We start from the raw sequence: 17,306 nt of genomic DNA, 5'->3' as shown, positions 1-17,306 counted from the left end.
ATGGGCCTAAATGATTAGTCAATTAATGGGTTAGTCACTCTACACTATAGGCAATTATTTAGACAACTGATTAAACATCAAGGTCATAATTCAAACAAAAATGTCAAACACCTTTTCTGCCTTTTCCTTCTCTAACGTTACAGTGAACTCAATTTATCGGGGTTTTGGAAAATTGCCGGGCTGGAAGAAACCGTGAAGGAATTTATAAATCCGCCAATGATTTAACGTTTTCACCCCTCTCCGCTTGTTGGTTGGTTGGTTTGTATATTTTAAGCACAATAACACAAAAACAACACAACAGATTTTCACGAATCTGGGTGGAAGGGTGTGGTACAGGTCAGGGAAGAACCCCCGAAACTTTGGCTTTTATCGGGATCCGGGGGCGGATTCAGAAATGTGTTCCCCCTTTCTATGTATGTGCTTTACTAAGCTCCATTAGTTCATGAGTTTATGAGTTGAATTAATCAATAAAATATTGTGCAGAATTACGAGGAATAAAAAACATCATATTGTGAGTAACTCCTCCTGTATAAACAGCATGTTTCTCTTCTAAATAGTCCAGGCGACACGACTTTATTTCTCACTGTTTAAAATTTTACTAGAAGCATATTATGTTTTATGAGCTTCTTTTATGCTTTGCAAGTAAAACCTTGATCTGCAAATCTACCAAGTACCTGCCGCCAACAGAGAAGTGCGAATGCAATAAAGACTGGGACCATAATGTCTCTGCAAGGTTGTGCACCAACAATAAAAAGCCTTTAAAATGGAAATGATTCAGAAAAATGAGAGGACATCAAAACCGACTAATGCAGAGTAGTTCAATTTTACCTTTTGTTTTTCATGGTTTGTGTATGTCTGCCTGTGTGTGTTGTGCTCCTCAATTTATCCATGATACACGCCCCCCCCCCCCACCCGACCAACAGAGGCTTACACTGTACAGTGGAGTCTAGTGCTCGGGGGGGAAAGTGGCACATTGGAGGCAGTCATCTCTGTAATGTGCTTTAAAACATGGATGGATGGAGAGAAGCATAGATCTATGGATGAATGAGCCTGCAGTATGGTTACGATGCGGCTGCAGTGGCCCTGTGACATTATACACATACGACTGTAGGCTACCAGGACCAGACTCACATCAGGAAGACAATGCACAAACACACACACACACATACAAACACGCACATACAGATGTGCCGATCTTGCCTGCTGGGCGACCTCCTCCACAACCAGGTGGAGTACAGCAGTAATCATTTATTTACAGGCCTTGAGCGCCTCTCACATCAAATAAAATATGGATTTGCTCCTGACTAAAAAGGGCCAAACCCCTTCGATAGCTGGTCTTTTAATCCACACAGTTCTCCAGGTATAGACCGGTCTCCTATATCCTCCTCTGGTATTCACTTTATACACCGTGTTCAACAGCTGGTCACTCTCCAGTGAATACACGTGCAGCTCTTTACCTTCCTCTCTTTGCTTCGGTAAGAGTGCACTTCCTCCCCTGACTGTATTTACCTGTGCTCTTCAGCATGAGGCAAGCGTGCAGCCATTCACAAGCACAGCCACACACACACATCTAACACCGTGCAGTGGACCTCCGGTTTTTTCCTGGCTCATAAAAGGATGAGGAGGAGGAGGAGGAGGAGGAGGAGGAGGAGGAGGAGGAGGAGGAAGAGGCTGCTGCAGAGAAACCACGCAGTTCACGAACCCTGGTTCATGCATTCATTGAATTCCATGGTGCACCACAAGTCATGAGATGACCTTCCTATTGTGAAAGGAGAAGAAAGGTCCTCCTTGCCGGCGAGAGCTGGAGTGACACACGCTAGATACAGAGAAGCTGTGTGGTATGTGAATGTAAGAAGTCACACTTTGTCCATGCCCCCTCAAGGTGAGTTCATATAGAGAGGACACATGTATTCACTATTTGTAAGGATTGGGTGTTGTTTGCATTTTTTTAAATTCCGGTACTAAACATACTTTAGAACAGCACCGCTGTCAGTGCCATAACTTTTGTTTTTTAAAGCACAGAACGACAGCTTTCTGTTGCTAATTCAAATTGGAAGTTACAATCACTTATCATATATTAACTTTTAAAAGTTGTATGTAACCTCAACTTAAATTTCCAAATATATTAATACGTGCAAATCTCTTAACATATTTAGAAAATAAAATCACATAGAATAAAATTACTAACCCATCTACAATTTTTTATCTCTAAATAACCGTCTCATTACTTAAAAACAGCAAAATACTCGGAACTTGTTTTTGATTGCTTCTCGGCGGTCAGGGTCAGAGACACCATTTAGACGACTGTTTACCTTTAGGCGCTTTTTTCTTGTGTATCCTCGAGTTTGAGGCTGCTACTATCTAACTGTAGGTTTATGTTACGAGCTGCCAGAGCCGTGTAGAGAGTGTGTTGCCACCAGAAATTGATGTTAACTGGGCACGTACCCTACCTTTAAGCAGAGCGACTAAATCAGTAAATAGCTCAGGCAACCAAATCTGAGTTGTGATTTAGTCCGGTAGTAACAAGCCATGTAGGAACACGTACCATACTTACTCTGCACAAAGATAAAAATCCCCCTTTTCATCATTTAAATGTGAGCTCAGAAAAAAACCCTCTAGAGGCTCAGAATCTGTTAATATCAGAGAAAGTATGGAGGAATTTTGGTACCGCAGAAATAATAACACAACGCTGAAGGTCAAAGGGGAGATCTGAGGCAGTGGAGGCCAGAAATACATTTCTAGATCAATCTTCTCCAATGTCATGTTGCAATGGTTGGGAGAGAAGGATGGGGTTACAGAGCCTTTTTCCTCAGATTGATTTTGGCCCGGGGTGGAGTGGGAGTACATGAGTATTACTCAAAATAACATGCAGGGAAATGCAAAGATGCAAACACCCCACATGCATTTTTAAACAACCATTTCATGTTTTATTTGCTGTGCACCACGCTGGCGATTGCCATGCCAACTGGATATAGAAGCATCATAATTAGAGATGCCACATGTGCCCGAGGGTAGATTACAGCTTACATATGGTGCTGCCAATTAATAGTAGGAGAGAAGTCTGCTGAAGAGGTACAGTTAAATGCAGCTTCCCCAAATGGAAATGCTTAACTAGATGTCTATTAGAGCTGAGGAATAGATTATAAATCCATGCAAGGATCACAAAATCTGCCCCAATGGTGCAAGGCAAACACACACTTGTGTTTGTCACACGTGCCAGTTCCTCTGTTTTTTCCGCAGAAATATGTGAACACACTGTGTAATTTTCCATAACACTGGCTGCTGAGAGTGCAGTGTACGAAAAAACCTCACATTTTCCGTTACGTCTTGGTTTTTTAAGGATATGAAGTTGCATAGCTGAGAAGGACGAAGAACTGACAAATGGAGAAAGTGATGAGAGAAAAGAGACAGACGGGAGGAGAAGATCTCAACCCTCCGAGTTAAAAAGAGAGACAGAGAGAGAGAGAGAGAGAGGAAGCGAGAGCTAAACCCACATACCCTCTGGCTTGATAATTAAGACAGGGGACAATAAATATGTAATGGGGGCTTTTTCTACCAAGTGCCGCTGCCTCCTCTTCTTGGAGACGGGACCGCAGGGAGACAGGCCCACGAAGAGCGACTAAGTACACTGGCCATTAAAAATGGATGCAAGGAACATCGGCCCTGACTGGCCCCGTCAACCAACCACCCAGAATGTTGTGATGGGAGTTGCCGTGGTTACAGGGCTCCCAAATGGTCCTTGGTTGTCAGGGTGAATCAAATCAGACATCTGAGTGCCAGCCCCAGTGCCTCCGCCCTTCCTCGGCCTGCTGCCGCTGGGGGCACCACAACTCAATGATGTCATTGAGAAAGGAAGTTTGGACCTGCAGTCTGTGTGTGTGTGTGCGTGTGTGTGTGTTTGCATGAGAAGAAGAGAGAGAGGGAGTCTGCGCAAAACAAGAGGTGAAGAGCTTGACATGACTTCCCAAGCTGCCTCCAAAGTAAGTTCTGGTTTCCACTGTCATTGCTCCATCTGACTTAACTGCACTGACAGCCAATACTTATTGAGCTCCATGAGTAAGATGACTACTAGTGTAAAAAATTGTTGGTTCTTATAGTTCCATGATGCAAAGATATGACCGATTTTTCAAATTATTATGCATAGTTTTTTCTATCTATCTATCTATCTATCTATCTATCTATCTATCTATCTATCTATCTATCTATCTATCTATCTACCATCCATCCATCCATCCATCCATCCATCCATCCATATACTGTTCAACTGTTAAAAGTAAGTGATCACTAAGGAGAGTTTTATCTTCCACCGCCAACTGCTCAGTTTTCTCTCCTTAAAAGTGTTAAAAGAGGATTTGCAGTAAAATGTATAGAATGAATTCAACATTGCTCCATCGATGAAGTGACAAACTCCATCCCAGTGTCCCTTGTATCTTGAACCAGTTACCATTAAAGGCAGGTGTCCATTACACTTCAGAACCAGACTCTTTTTTTGAAGCGACAATATGCTTATATAACTCCCAACAGCGTTTATTTAACGCCTCACAGCACTTATATAGCGCCCGACAGCATTCATATAACACTTTATGGCGCTAAAACCTGGTGAGTTTTAGCGCTCCACACACCCAGGACATGCTCTGACAGGCGCCCTGTCTGCTCCCGAGCTCCGGACGCAAGATGGTGAGAGGGCTGGGCAGTAGCTGACTCTCTGTAGGCTGACTCTCAATCAGATGTTAGAAACGGTAATTGTATTGTTTGTGTTTCTTTTCAATTAGCCGAGCAAAGGAGAAAATACATTTTAATTTAGCATGCTGCACTGAGCTGACCCCTGCCCATCACCAGCACCAGTTTGGATATCAGGAGTGAATGTTTTATAACTCCTTATTCCTAAATACATCAGCAGCTGTTAGTGTCCAGGCAAAATTATCCTGCATTTATTGTCAGCTTAGGCACATATACCTGCTCACCAAATCTCATGTTATCTTCTTCAACATTTATGTTCATTTTATGGAGTTTTGTAAGTTCTGTCTACACAGACAGCCGACTGACTCTCTGCATAATAGCATAAACGTCATCGCCTGACACTGGCAGGAAGACCAAAGACTTTTACTGCTCAGCATATCACTGGGAGCGACTGCAACCACGAGCCATCTTCTTCTGAACCACTGAAACAAGTCGGTTTCCTTTGTGTCGCTCATCCTGCGCACCGCCAGCGAAGCTCAGCCTGTCATCTGCTGTCACTCAAACAAAGACACCGACACGCCCCTCCAGATGGCTGAGAGGAAAAAGGCATTTCCCCAGACACCTTTTCCCACTTCCCCTTTAATATAATATAAAACACTCAACTGTAAGTTTAAATAAAACAACTTTGAAACAACTGTAAATGTGATTTCAGTCACCTGGAGCCACAGTGTAGCAGCTGATTGTGATGAATCGTATTAACTACCAGGTAAATGTGAACTTAGAAGCTACCATGGTGAGCACCTTCAAGATGAGGGGAAGTGAACTCAAGCAAGAGCCAGAGACTGAATAGTGCATGATGCTTCATGGCGTGCATGCATACTGTATGGGCCATATGTGCGTGTGTTTCCCTCTGTGAGTGTGTGTTTGATCCATGGACCTCAGAGGAGAGGAGCCCTGTATGGTGCTGTATACATTATAACGGCTAGTGACAGCGATGCAGAGCCTGTCTAAGAGTGGAAGGGGACTAGGGGCCATGAAGAGAATACTGAGGAGGAGAGGGGTACCGTGGGGAGCTTTCACTCATGACACAAACCCACTCACACCCCCATACACACTGATATGAGGCTTCCAATAGGCAGCATAGCCATGATCTCGCCTGGTGATAACAAGCATATGAAAAGTACTTCAGTGATGCTGATGACTGGCAGAGATACGGCGCAGTACCTTGCAGCTTCATATTTGATAAATACAAAAACCACACCCACACACACATATGCATGCTAGAGAAAGACAGATTGCAGGGGAGCTACTGTCAATCAAAGTGAGCCCTCGTTTCTGTGCGCCGCTGATGCTCCTAATGACGTCATCAATCATGACACTGCGCCAATGGAGGGGATTTAGGAGTCGGAGGGTCAGGGAGAAAACCTACTGAATGAGACCAGCGTTACTGTAAGTACTCTCCACTGTATACACTCCCTTCCGTAGAAGGTCAAACAACAGCTTCATCACTCTGTCTCCTGGAGCCATGCATTACTTGTGGAATTGATTTCAGGGTTAGGTTAGAAAAACAGGGCTTATGTATTGAAGTTGCATCCAATAATGTTGAAGGGCTGAATCGGTGGATATAATACGATATGATGCCGTGTGTGTAGGTGTGTGTGTGTGCGTTTGTGTGTGTTTCCGGATCAGAGAGGACACATTTTTATGACATGCAGCCGTTGTATCCAGATATTTTAGAAAGCCATACCTGGGGTCAGCTGTTCCACGTGCTCCTGCTCAAGTTGGTTTAACATGCACATGTCTGCAGAGCTGTTTCTGAAGCTAAGAGGCGACTGAAATATTATTCAATGTAAACAATTCAAAGCCTCTTACTGCATATCCATCATATCTATTTAATCTATCAGCTTAAGCAATACAAGTCAATTGCATCCATTACATCAGTTTCTCTTCACGGGATGAAAAATACGCGTCACTAAGGTTCACAGCAGGTTCGTCCAAAATAATATCCTATAAATATAATGCTGTTTCATGGGCAATTGAAAAAAATGTGTTCAGATATGGAAAAATTCAGAATTGGAGGAAAACTGATGTCTATTCTCGTGAAGTGATACCTCAAAGATATACATGAAGAGAAGATCACTTATAACTCAGATGCAGTCTTTTGCCTTTTTTCACAAAAATTATCTATGTAACAATTTCAAGTATCTCGGTCTGTATGTAACTCAATTATCATCTAGCTTCAGACTTGGCATTTGTATTGTTAAGACGTAGACAGTAGTGACTCATCATCATCGGGAACGTTGTTGATCAAAACCCCGAAACTAGAATGAACAGGTGAACAGAACTTTGTGCAGCAGCAGTGGAGCAGCTTCAGGGTTCTGCAGACCGAGTCCGGCAGCCGGTCTTTACTCGACACTGATGAACAAGCACTGCACTTTAGTTATAAACGACTTTTATCAAATCCATTCATCGTCAAATGACATCAATCACAACATGAACGACAAAAACCATCTTCCCCTGGAATCAAACATCCTTCCCCCATTTTGCCTTTTTCCACCAATATTTGACTGAAGGTGCTTGAAGAAATCCACTCTAAAAGAGCCGTACATACTAATGTCTCCACTGTCAGAGGAGGCTGGAGAGCATGCAGAGAGAAGTCACAGTAACAGCATACAGAAGGGTGTCCTTCAAGGCTGTTCTTTTCCAAAGAAACCGTTTCTTTATGTGCATTGACTCATACAAACCTTTTCCTCTATAGTCCCTCCTTATAAACAGAAAACCTATTCTTCACAACTCACTTTCACCCTCCTTGGAGGTACAAACAACATTAAAGACCTTCTCATATAACATAACACAGAACTTGTATTGACTTAACAATGTATATAAATATCTATATAAAAAAGACTCATATAATCATAAAGACAGGAGACCCGTATGATCATAACGGGGACATAATGATCTAATCTGTCACTTCCTCAAAGTGTGATAGGCCAATACATCAGTGCATGAAAACTAATCTATCACGGGGTGGCAGCAGGTTATGGCAGCGTGCTGATGGATCGGAGCGGGGGACGGAGAGGATGGCTGAGTTGCCCTTGTCGGAGTTATGAAAATGGGGAGGGGGAGGAGAGGGAGTTTGGGGGGGGGGGACAACAGCGAGACCTAAATGTGTTCCAAACAGACTCGTTTGTCACGTTTTGTCATTGAGGGACATCAAGGCGGCGAGCAGCCCGCGTATGTAGTGTACATCGGGAGTGTGTGTGTTCGAGAGAGTTAGTGTGCACTTGGTTTCGTGTGTGACACTTGTGTAATGAGTGTGCACTTAATTATCACACTGGGTGACCACCAGGGAATAGGCAATGATTATACGACGAGAAACACACAATGTTTAATGTGAATCTGCGTGTGTGTGTGTGTGTGTGTGTGTTTGTGCACATTAGCTCCCATTCGAGACGATGTATGTGTTGTGGAATCCAAAGCATTTGACCTCAATCTGTGTCGCTGCATTATTTATAGTCCAGTGCCAGCTTCCCTTTGTTTGTTTTTCAAAGCTCGTCTAAGGAGTCAAAGTGTGGGAGAAAAGATGCGAGAGAGAGAAAAAAAAAGGAGGAGTGATGACACCGAAATACAGAGGAGTATTCCAGAAAACACTCTTTTTTTTTTACCATCTCTCTCCCTTATGGGTAAACACAGCAAATCACATCAAAAGCATTACAGCTAATTGATCGCTTTGGACCTTCCTACAGTTTCCTCAAAGGAGTTTAAGCAGTTTGGAATATAGAGGGAGCACAGACGGGCTGCAGAGCGGGACTTCAACCAGGAGCGCTGCCCTCACACGGGGCACCACGGCACGCTCCAATAAATGCACTTTACAGTCCCTTCTCTCCTTATATCTGAGACACACACACTTACACACATCACAGTCTCCTTCCCTGGGCCTCGCTGGCAGGGCAACAGTGTGTATCCTCAGAGGCCTGCTGGGCCAAATCAATGGCAGCCAGCAGCCTTCTACAATGAGCGCCACCATTTTACTGGCTGCCACCCAGCGCAGCAGAGAAGCAGCTAAATAGTCTATGAGGAGAGCAGAGCGGCACGACTAGAGCAGCTTACAATGAGCACACGCCACAACAGGAAAAAAAAGAATCACTGTGAGATTGTGTGAGTGTGTGTTTGGCCAATTTGTTGGGCTCAATGTATGCTGCTTGTGCGGCTGTGTGCACTCGTGTGCATGTGAGAGTCGGGCAAGCTTATCATAAACTGCCTTGCCTGTGCTTCCGTGTACAAGAGGGAGATGGAGAGTGAGTGCTGCCTGTGTGACTTAATGGCAATATGGTGGTTGAGAGTGAGATTAGAAATGCACCAAGACATAGAAAACACAGTTAAATGTTATTGGAATCCAATCAGAGAGGTGTAGCTTTGCAAATCTCATTCGTATAATTGTTCCCTTTCATTTGGTTTTGCGGGCAGCATACGTTAAGCTCGCCTGATAAAATAAATCGCCCTCCCTCCTTCATCCATCACACACCCACACACAATACCCACATCTCTTATCTGACATCTCTCCTTGTCACACATACACATGCTGGCACAGGTTTCTAATCTGTGAATCAGCATATCAGCCAAGAAATGTCAGATTATGTCATAATCCTTGCATTTTAGTGCCTTTAACTGTATGCATGTGTTACAGGCCTATTATGTCTGCCTTTTGGTGAAAAAGGGAACACAAACTACACACACACATGTTTGCCATCGAACAAACACACCCTCAGTGCACGTTGATATCCACACATGCACCCACAAAAACAGCTCTGGGTTCAGGAGGTGACGGAGCTGTGCTGAGGAAGATGGATCAATCTCTGCTGTGACTGAGTTCTGAACCTGACTGAAGAGTCACTTAGTTGCTTTTAGACAAAACACATGAAGGCCCATTAAGTCTATATAATTTGCTTATGTAATAACATAGGCATTTCTTAATGAATCGGCTTTGTGTCCCCTAAAATATCTCGCACAAAGGCAGGAGTTGTGTAGTGTATTAATTAAAAGCTAAGTGTATGGGGGATTTAAAAAAAGTAACATAAAGAGATGGAAATTCTTTCTCTCTTAATTTACAAATAATGCGCTCTAGTTTGCTAAATCCGTATTGTGTCCCCCCCCCCCTCTCCCCCCAGCCTTTCCTGTCTCTAATAAAGCAGAAAAAAAGAAAAAAACATTATTGATGTTCAAGCCGAGACAGCAGCACAGCCCCTGTCTGTAACCCTAGAACACAACCTTGTTATTTTCAATAAATGTATTACAGGAGCTTCTTATGAGAGGCACAGGGGAGACTGGCAGTTGGTTAGGTGTCTCTTTGCTTTGGCCGGGGAGAGTCAGAGGATGCAGAGGGAAGACGATGCCAATCTCCACACCAGGGGGATGTATTGAATGACGGGTCTAATTTAATATTGAGATATTGAGAGAGCTGCTCAGGCACTTCCTGTGTCTAAAGCCTATCCAGGATTGGAGTATATGGTTAGGGAATGCTGAGTCGGGGGGTTTGGGATACATTTAAGAGGACAGGAAATTATTTTGCGGTGCACATTTAAGCTGAAGGACTGGCACAGGATAATTATGCAGAGACTGGGTCGGTATGTTTTTATCTCGTGCTTTGCCATATCCTATGATATTAGTTTTCCATTATGTTTATTATATTGACTGACCGTGACATCATAACCAATTTACCCTGTAGGGATGAATAAACTTCAGTTTTTCCAGGAAATATAAAAAGGTAAACGGCTGCGAAATGGTCATGCAATATGCAATATAAACTCTTAACATGCATTCGTGTGCATTCTCATGAGCAAATAAATGAAGTATACTCTAATCCACCGGATACAGTAGGACATTTCAGGTCACGCTTGTATTTGCATTCAAGCCTGTGGCATTATGTCCTCTGAGAACAGAATGTCTAGTAATTTAGAATGTTTGGTGAGGTAAAGAGATTATTCATCGTACACACACATGCACCTGCACAGGGATGCAGCCGCCCACACACTACTGCACACTCATACAGACCACATGGCGCGGGGATACTCACATCCTGTAGACTTTTAAACCTTATCGGAGGTCAGTCTTTACTCTGATCGCTACACACAGAAAAGCCCCCTAGACAATCATGACTAACAGTACAGGCTGCACACACACACACATGTGCGCGCGCACACACACACACACACACACCACACATCATTTAATCCCAGGTGCCTTAGGGAGTCTGAGGGAGATGGGGAGGCAGAACATAATTCCTGAACACGAACAACAAGAAATGGGATTTGTGTCGGACTCTCAGCCCCCCCAAGAGAGAAGGAGAGCGGAAACCGACGACAACAGGATGGAGGATAAAAGCAGGAACAAAAGAAATGGCTGGGCTCGGCGGTCTTATCCTGATTCAATTGGCAAAAATAAAACAAAAAAAAAAGACAATCAAAGTTATTAATTACAAATCTACTGACACACACACAGTGGTGTGAGGGCTAATCCCGGACAGGCAGACAAATTAGGAGCTGAGGGAGACACTAATAGAATTAACGTGCAGTGGGTGATTGGTGGGAGCCATTTTGAGGCATCCTGCTTGGCTGCTGTTGTTTGTGAATGGAGGGGTTGTGAGACTGGGCCAAGGACTGAAGCTCAGCCGTGGCAGAGACAGCGGAGGTAGAGACTCCTCCAGAGGATCCAGAGCAAACACTCTCAGCTCCTATAATGGAATGGAAAATTCCTCGCATCGCCTGAAGTATTCATTCAGGAAAACGCTCATATAAATGCCCAGTTTGCTACTCCATCGCTGATTGATATAACACAATGGCGCTTCGTACTGGGTTCTCATAAAAGCTTTTATATTTATTGTACTTAACACTGGGAGGCAGGGAACTCTTTCAAAAGGAAGAAAAGTAAACTCAGCGGGCACATGAAGTTTTTCCTGGACCAGCGAAAGCGGTTAGAAAAAGTGAGCATGAGCAGCTGAATAAAGAAACGAGTGGCACCTACGGAACATCATTTAAGAGAACATTAGAGGAAACTAGCTTCCCATGCTCTGGGACTGACAAGTTATCTCTGGGAAAATACCACAGCGGTGACCGCCTGCCGCCAAAGACTTTGCCAGAAGAAAAAGAAAAAGACGAAAGAAAAAACAAAGGTTTGGGTGACTGCCATTTCAAGTGAATAACGTTAAATATTCTATGTTCCAAGAACTGGAGCAAACTCTGGCTGATATCGCTTTATCTATATACGCTGCAGAAAAGAAAGCAACTCATGACAACCATTTCACAGACATCGACAGACTGACAGGTCTGTGTCGATGGGACGGTGATTAAAGAAGGGAATAATAAGATATAAGTCAAACACTTGTCACACTGCAGGAACCACTGTATAAAGAAGGGAGAGACGATGAAAGAGGACATAAAAGGGGGATAGAAAATCCATAAAACTAAAACTAGAGGAAATTAAAATATGTAAATATTAAAATGAGTAAATAGCTTTAGGACGGAGAGGACATGGGGACCTTTGAGGGCCAAAAGGAGCGCGGCGGCAGACAGCCGCAAATCCTCTGGCGGAGAGAAAGAAGTGATGTGGAAGTCCTGCAGTCGTGCCACTAAGCCCCCGCTGCAGATTAAACTGTGTAGTTGTAAGGAGGAGGAGGAGGGGGAGGAGGAGGAGGAGGAGGTGAGGTGGGGAGAGGCAGATAGAGGGAGAGAAAGAGACAGCGGAAGAAAGAACTGCAGAGGGGAAAATAAGGCTTTGTGGTCTGGCACCAGTCGGCTATGTCAAACTATCGTGTGTGCCACGCCGATAGACGGCGAGGGAGAGGAGAGGGAGCGGAGCACTGGGGAGAGAAAAAAAGAGAAGAGAATAATTGAAGAGGAGAATAACGGAGGAGGAGAGGAAGAAAAAGACGGGGACAATAACTGCGAGGAAGAGGAGGAGAGAGGGGGAAGAGGGGGGAGAGGGGGGAGAGGAGGGAGACACTTCAGCCTTGACTGTTTGGCTCAGATAGTTTATCTGTCTGTTTGTGAGTTTGTGTGTAAGTGTGGTCGGAATAAAGAAGTGTTGTGGTTGTGCCTTGCTCCTTACCGAGTGTCTCCGTCTGATTGGAACATGAAGAGGAGGGTGTGTGTGTGTGTGTGTGTGTGTGTGTGTGTGTGTGTGTGTGTGTGTGTGTGTGTGTGTGTGTGTGTGTGTGGGGTCGCCCAAACCACATACACTGTCATTGTCTTTCTGTCTATTCTATATTTTGTCTGTTTCTTGTTCCTTATATGCCGTATCTTATGTCTCATCTCTCAAAGATCAAACACAAACACACACATGTGCACACAAACACACACACACACACACACACACACACACACACACGCACAGAACCATGTAATAAATATGGAAATCTGATGCCAGTGCGTCTCTGTTATTGAGCAGTGAACAGAACAAGGCCTTGAGCAACAAAAATGTTTGCCTGCTATGTACTTGCCACGACAACACGTTGTTAAAAAATCAAAATCAAAATAACACAAGAGGAAAACAACTTTTACGGACTAAAGAGAAGACAGAAAGCAAAAGAGAAGAGAGAGAGAGTGAGCTACATAGACAGAGAGATAAACCTGCCTGAGTGGAGAACAGATGAAGGGAGGACAGTCTTAAGTTAAATTTTTAATATCGCACCATATGCTCCTCTCCAGAGGTGAATACATCTTTGCTATTAATGACCACTTCACAGCCAGTAGGTGAGGTTACTGGATGGATGGATGGATGAAAGCAGAGAAGGTCAGAGAAAGGGATGATATGTCAAAAAAGACCAATCCGACATGACAGGAATGCATGTTACTCATAACAGGCCCTGATGCTGGAGACGTATGAGGAAAGTTAGTGCAATCTTAAAGTTTGACCGAGATAAAACGCAGGGAAGGCAGCGACGCGGGAGCGGCAATGGACAGATGATCGGGGGGAGCCGAGATAGATTGGAAGCCCCCCCTCCTCCGACTGTCAGGTAAATCAATAGCGGTGCTGTGCCTCCTCCACTCCTCTCAGCTGCTCGTCCACCTCCTCCACGGCTCTCGGCTCCGTGTCCCATCACTTTTCCTGTGAGCGGCCACGCAGCTGGATGCTGACTAACTGGAGCTGGAGCCCGAGCCTCCCGCCTGCCCACTCTGGCTGTTACAGCCTGTTCCCACCACAAGTCTGTCTCTCGAAATAGCCTCTTTGAAAAACCTGTACGTACACACTGTGATCCTTGAGCAGCAGCCCTTACATCACAGCCAACACAGTGGATGAAACATGTGATTATCTGCTCGCTCCTCTGAATGATCACGCAACAAATAAACCTGATGTCAGATATAAAATAAAAAAAAGGAGAACTTGTCTTTTCTATTTTGCTCTGTTCTTTTCTCAGCCTGCGTGGCTCTTTGCTTGCAGCAGGACATGTTGACCCGGGGAAGTGATGTGGCTCTGTTGACCTGCTTTAAACTGCGTTGGCCTGATCTGTGGGAACCAGAAGCCCAGGGACTATAATTACCAGCCCAACTCATAACATCCGTGACCTTAAACTCACCTCCCGCTAACCTGACCCAGCCCTCGGGCCAATGACAAGGACATTCACCACATGTATATATACATATGGAAACATGCGCTTGCAGGGCAATACGCACTTGGGCACACAGGAGTGCAGAAATGCGCTGACAAACATGTAATGCACACACACACTTACACACACACACTCACACACACACACACACACACACACACACACACACACACAGCTGGCTCTGCAGACAGTGGCATCCATCACATCTTGAGGAACTTAGTCTCTCTGAGAGGAGGAACAGCTGCAGTGGCCCGCACACACACACACACACACACACACACACACAAACAAGACACAAACACATACACACACACACACACATGCGCACAGATCAGCTGGGTAAAGCACTTGTCCTTCCACTGACTGGCATTTGACAAGGAGCCTCTGAACTCAGAGCAGCAGGCTGTGGTCGTAAAACACGTTGCAGTCCACTAATGAGCCTAAACATATCCACAGAGTTCAGCAGAGTCGGTTTAAATTTTTTTTTCAACTATATACTTATTTTGTTCACAATCAGTTCACCTTATCTGTAAGAGAATAATCACCCTCACTTGTTTGAATGGTAATCATATAGCAATTTGCTCGTCTTGATGACGTTAGCGCACAGTTCAGGTTTTTGCCACTCACACATTCACACAGTTAATCTATAGGCAGCACTTTTTTCCTGCGAGGGTTGGGGTTCAGTTTCTTGGACACTTCCACATGTGGAACAGGGGGAAACTGGCGTCGAACTACCCTCTGGTTAGAGGACGACCCGCTCGACCCCCTGAGCCACACAGTCGTTAAATAGCATGTTCATGTATCAGTTATTTAGCCGTTAAGGTAGATGTCATGATTTTCATAGCAACACTTAATATGGATTAAGGCACTTAGCAGACAAAGTGTATTTATAAACTGCACATATGAGCTCAGGCAAACGCATGAAGGAACCCCTCACTCTTATATAACTATACATACATAACAATGGTAACTGAAGGGGATTCAATGTGTGGCTGATTGGTGGCGGAAATTTGTAGGGTTAATTCTGAAACCTCAGTAATTTTAACTTATTTTAGTAATAAGAATAATAATAATAAGGCAATCAAGGCCACTTTAAACAGTGAGAAATTGTTTGTAGTTTCAATTATTTTCCATCGCTTCATGTCTTGACTTAGTCAAAAGTACACAGATCTGTCACAACATTGAATCCAGTGTCTGATTAGTGTTCCCCGTGTATGTATATGTATACGTCTCGCTCTCACACACTGGAGCCTAATTGCCTGTACAAGTACTCGAGTGATTGATTTGTGAGCCAGCGAGGTCTGTAATGCTGACAATGTTTGAGCAGGACTGCTGACTCCTGTCAAACACACACAGACACAGACACACACACACACGCACAATCTTCAGCACATTAGAGTCATTGAGTTATAGCAGTGGCACGAACAGAAACATAAATGCTGTGTGTCAGCAGGGATCAAAATAACAGCAAAGCTAAACTGAAGACAATCAACGTTTTCTCAGGTGAAGGTGGAGGATGTGCTTCAGAGAACTAGTCTTTAACTTGTGTCTGAATGGATCAGTTACAAGCTGGTGGAGTGAAATCCACAGACAGGAATTCACCCCCTATAATCCACTGTAGCCTATTTGAGTCTAAAGTGTTCATGCACTTTTACATAAATTCCCAAGAAGCCCACTCAAAAGGGAGGGGGGAGGGGGGGGGGCAGTTTATTTAACTGGTAGCCATTAACAGCTATTACAGCTTTGTGTCTGCATGCACAGGCTTCGCCATTAAATGTCCAGCCGGTCAGCTCTTTAGCCGATGGCGTGGCTCGGGCCGTGAGAAAATACCTCTGAGCATGTTTTGAGGGGGGGGGGGGGGGGGGGGGGGGGCATCAAACCTCAGTGCTCACTGAGCGTTCACAGCCTCCTTAATCTCCCATCAGCATGAAGAAGAAACTCATTTTATGAGCAGCCCTGAGGCGAGAGGAGCTCTAATCATCTCATAGTAAATTTGACAAGTGCGACGCATTGAAATAAAAATGTATTTACTCTGGGTTAAAAACAAAAAAATGTGTGGTACCACAGGATGTGAAGGAAACAAGCTGTGTGGATACCAGCCAGGACCTACAGAGTCCAAGAATGATCCCTGATCAGGTGATGTTAGTTAGAGATCAATATGAACTGGCTTCAACATGACACAAATACGACAGTGGTTTTCCATTTAAAACTGGAGCTGAAACACCAGTAAAACAAGTGGGATACCACCACACTGCTCATGCTGGGAAGGGAGAGATCATTTGGTGTCAGTCATATGTTTGATGTCCTCCAGCAAACATATGCACACCCACACATACACATACACACACACACACACACACACGTCGGATCGGCGCCGTTGAAGGATGGGGAGAGGTTGTCATGAGAAGTTGACGCTCTGATGTGCATGTCAACAACACACAAACACGCACACCCTCACAGACACACCACCCCCGCCCCCCACAAACACACACACCCACTAGATCGCGCAAACACGACAACACACTCACCATATCAGCTCCCCGCGCTGCGCAGCCGGTGGAAATAAAAACAACTCGCGGTGTGAATAGATGGAAGCTCCGTCGTGTGTCTGCGTAACATCCACCGTGGCTGCAGCCGCTCTGCCCAAATAATCCAGCACCGCGCGCCTCTCTCTCTCTCTCTCTCTCTCTCTCTGTGTGTGCTCCCCCTCCTCTTTCTCTCTCTCTCTCTCTCCCTCTCTTTCTCTCTCTCTCTCGCTCCAGTAATTCCCTCCCCGGTGAGTGCACAGCTCGGTAAGGTGGCTGTTCAATCCCCCCCCCTCCTCCTCCTCCTCACCCTCGACGTGGCGGCTGGAGTGAAGTTCGGGGCTGGTTTTCAAGCGCGTAATCCCCGCGACGGTTGTTTCGGGGGAGTCCTTGATGTGGCGCGGAGAGACGTACAAGAGACTCCCGAGCGCCTCCGGCTTCACCGCCTCCCGTTCCTCTCCTCCTTGCCCGGCAAGAGATGAAACTGTCCCGATGTA

At 44.8% G+C, this 17,306-nt stretch overlaps 1 protein-coding gene across 1 annotated transcript in view; it reads right to left on the bottom strand.

Moving 5' to 3' along the window:
* The window catches only part of ptprdb (protein tyrosine phosphatase receptor type Db), an 88,610-nt gene extending 71,661 nt beyond the window's left edge, over window positions 1-16,949 (bottom strand). The window contains exon 1 of the mRNA XM_053419413.1: window positions 16,813-16,949. The gene's annotated coding sequence lies outside the window, so the exon portion shown is untranslated. The remainder of the gene's footprint in view (window positions 1-16,812) is intronic.
* Window positions 16,950-17,306: the final 357 nt, after the last annotated feature.

This window comes from Pleuronectes platessa, chromosome 3, assembly GCF_947347685.1.
Source record: "Pleuronectes platessa chromosome 3, fPlePla1.1, whole genome shotgun sequence".
NCBI lineage: Eukaryota > Metazoa > Chordata > Actinopteri > Pleuronectiformes > Pleuronectidae > Pleuronectes > Pleuronectes platessa.
The sequence above is the reverse complement of the archived record's forward strand: the minus strand, read 5'-3'. Positions and strand labels throughout refer to the sequence as shown.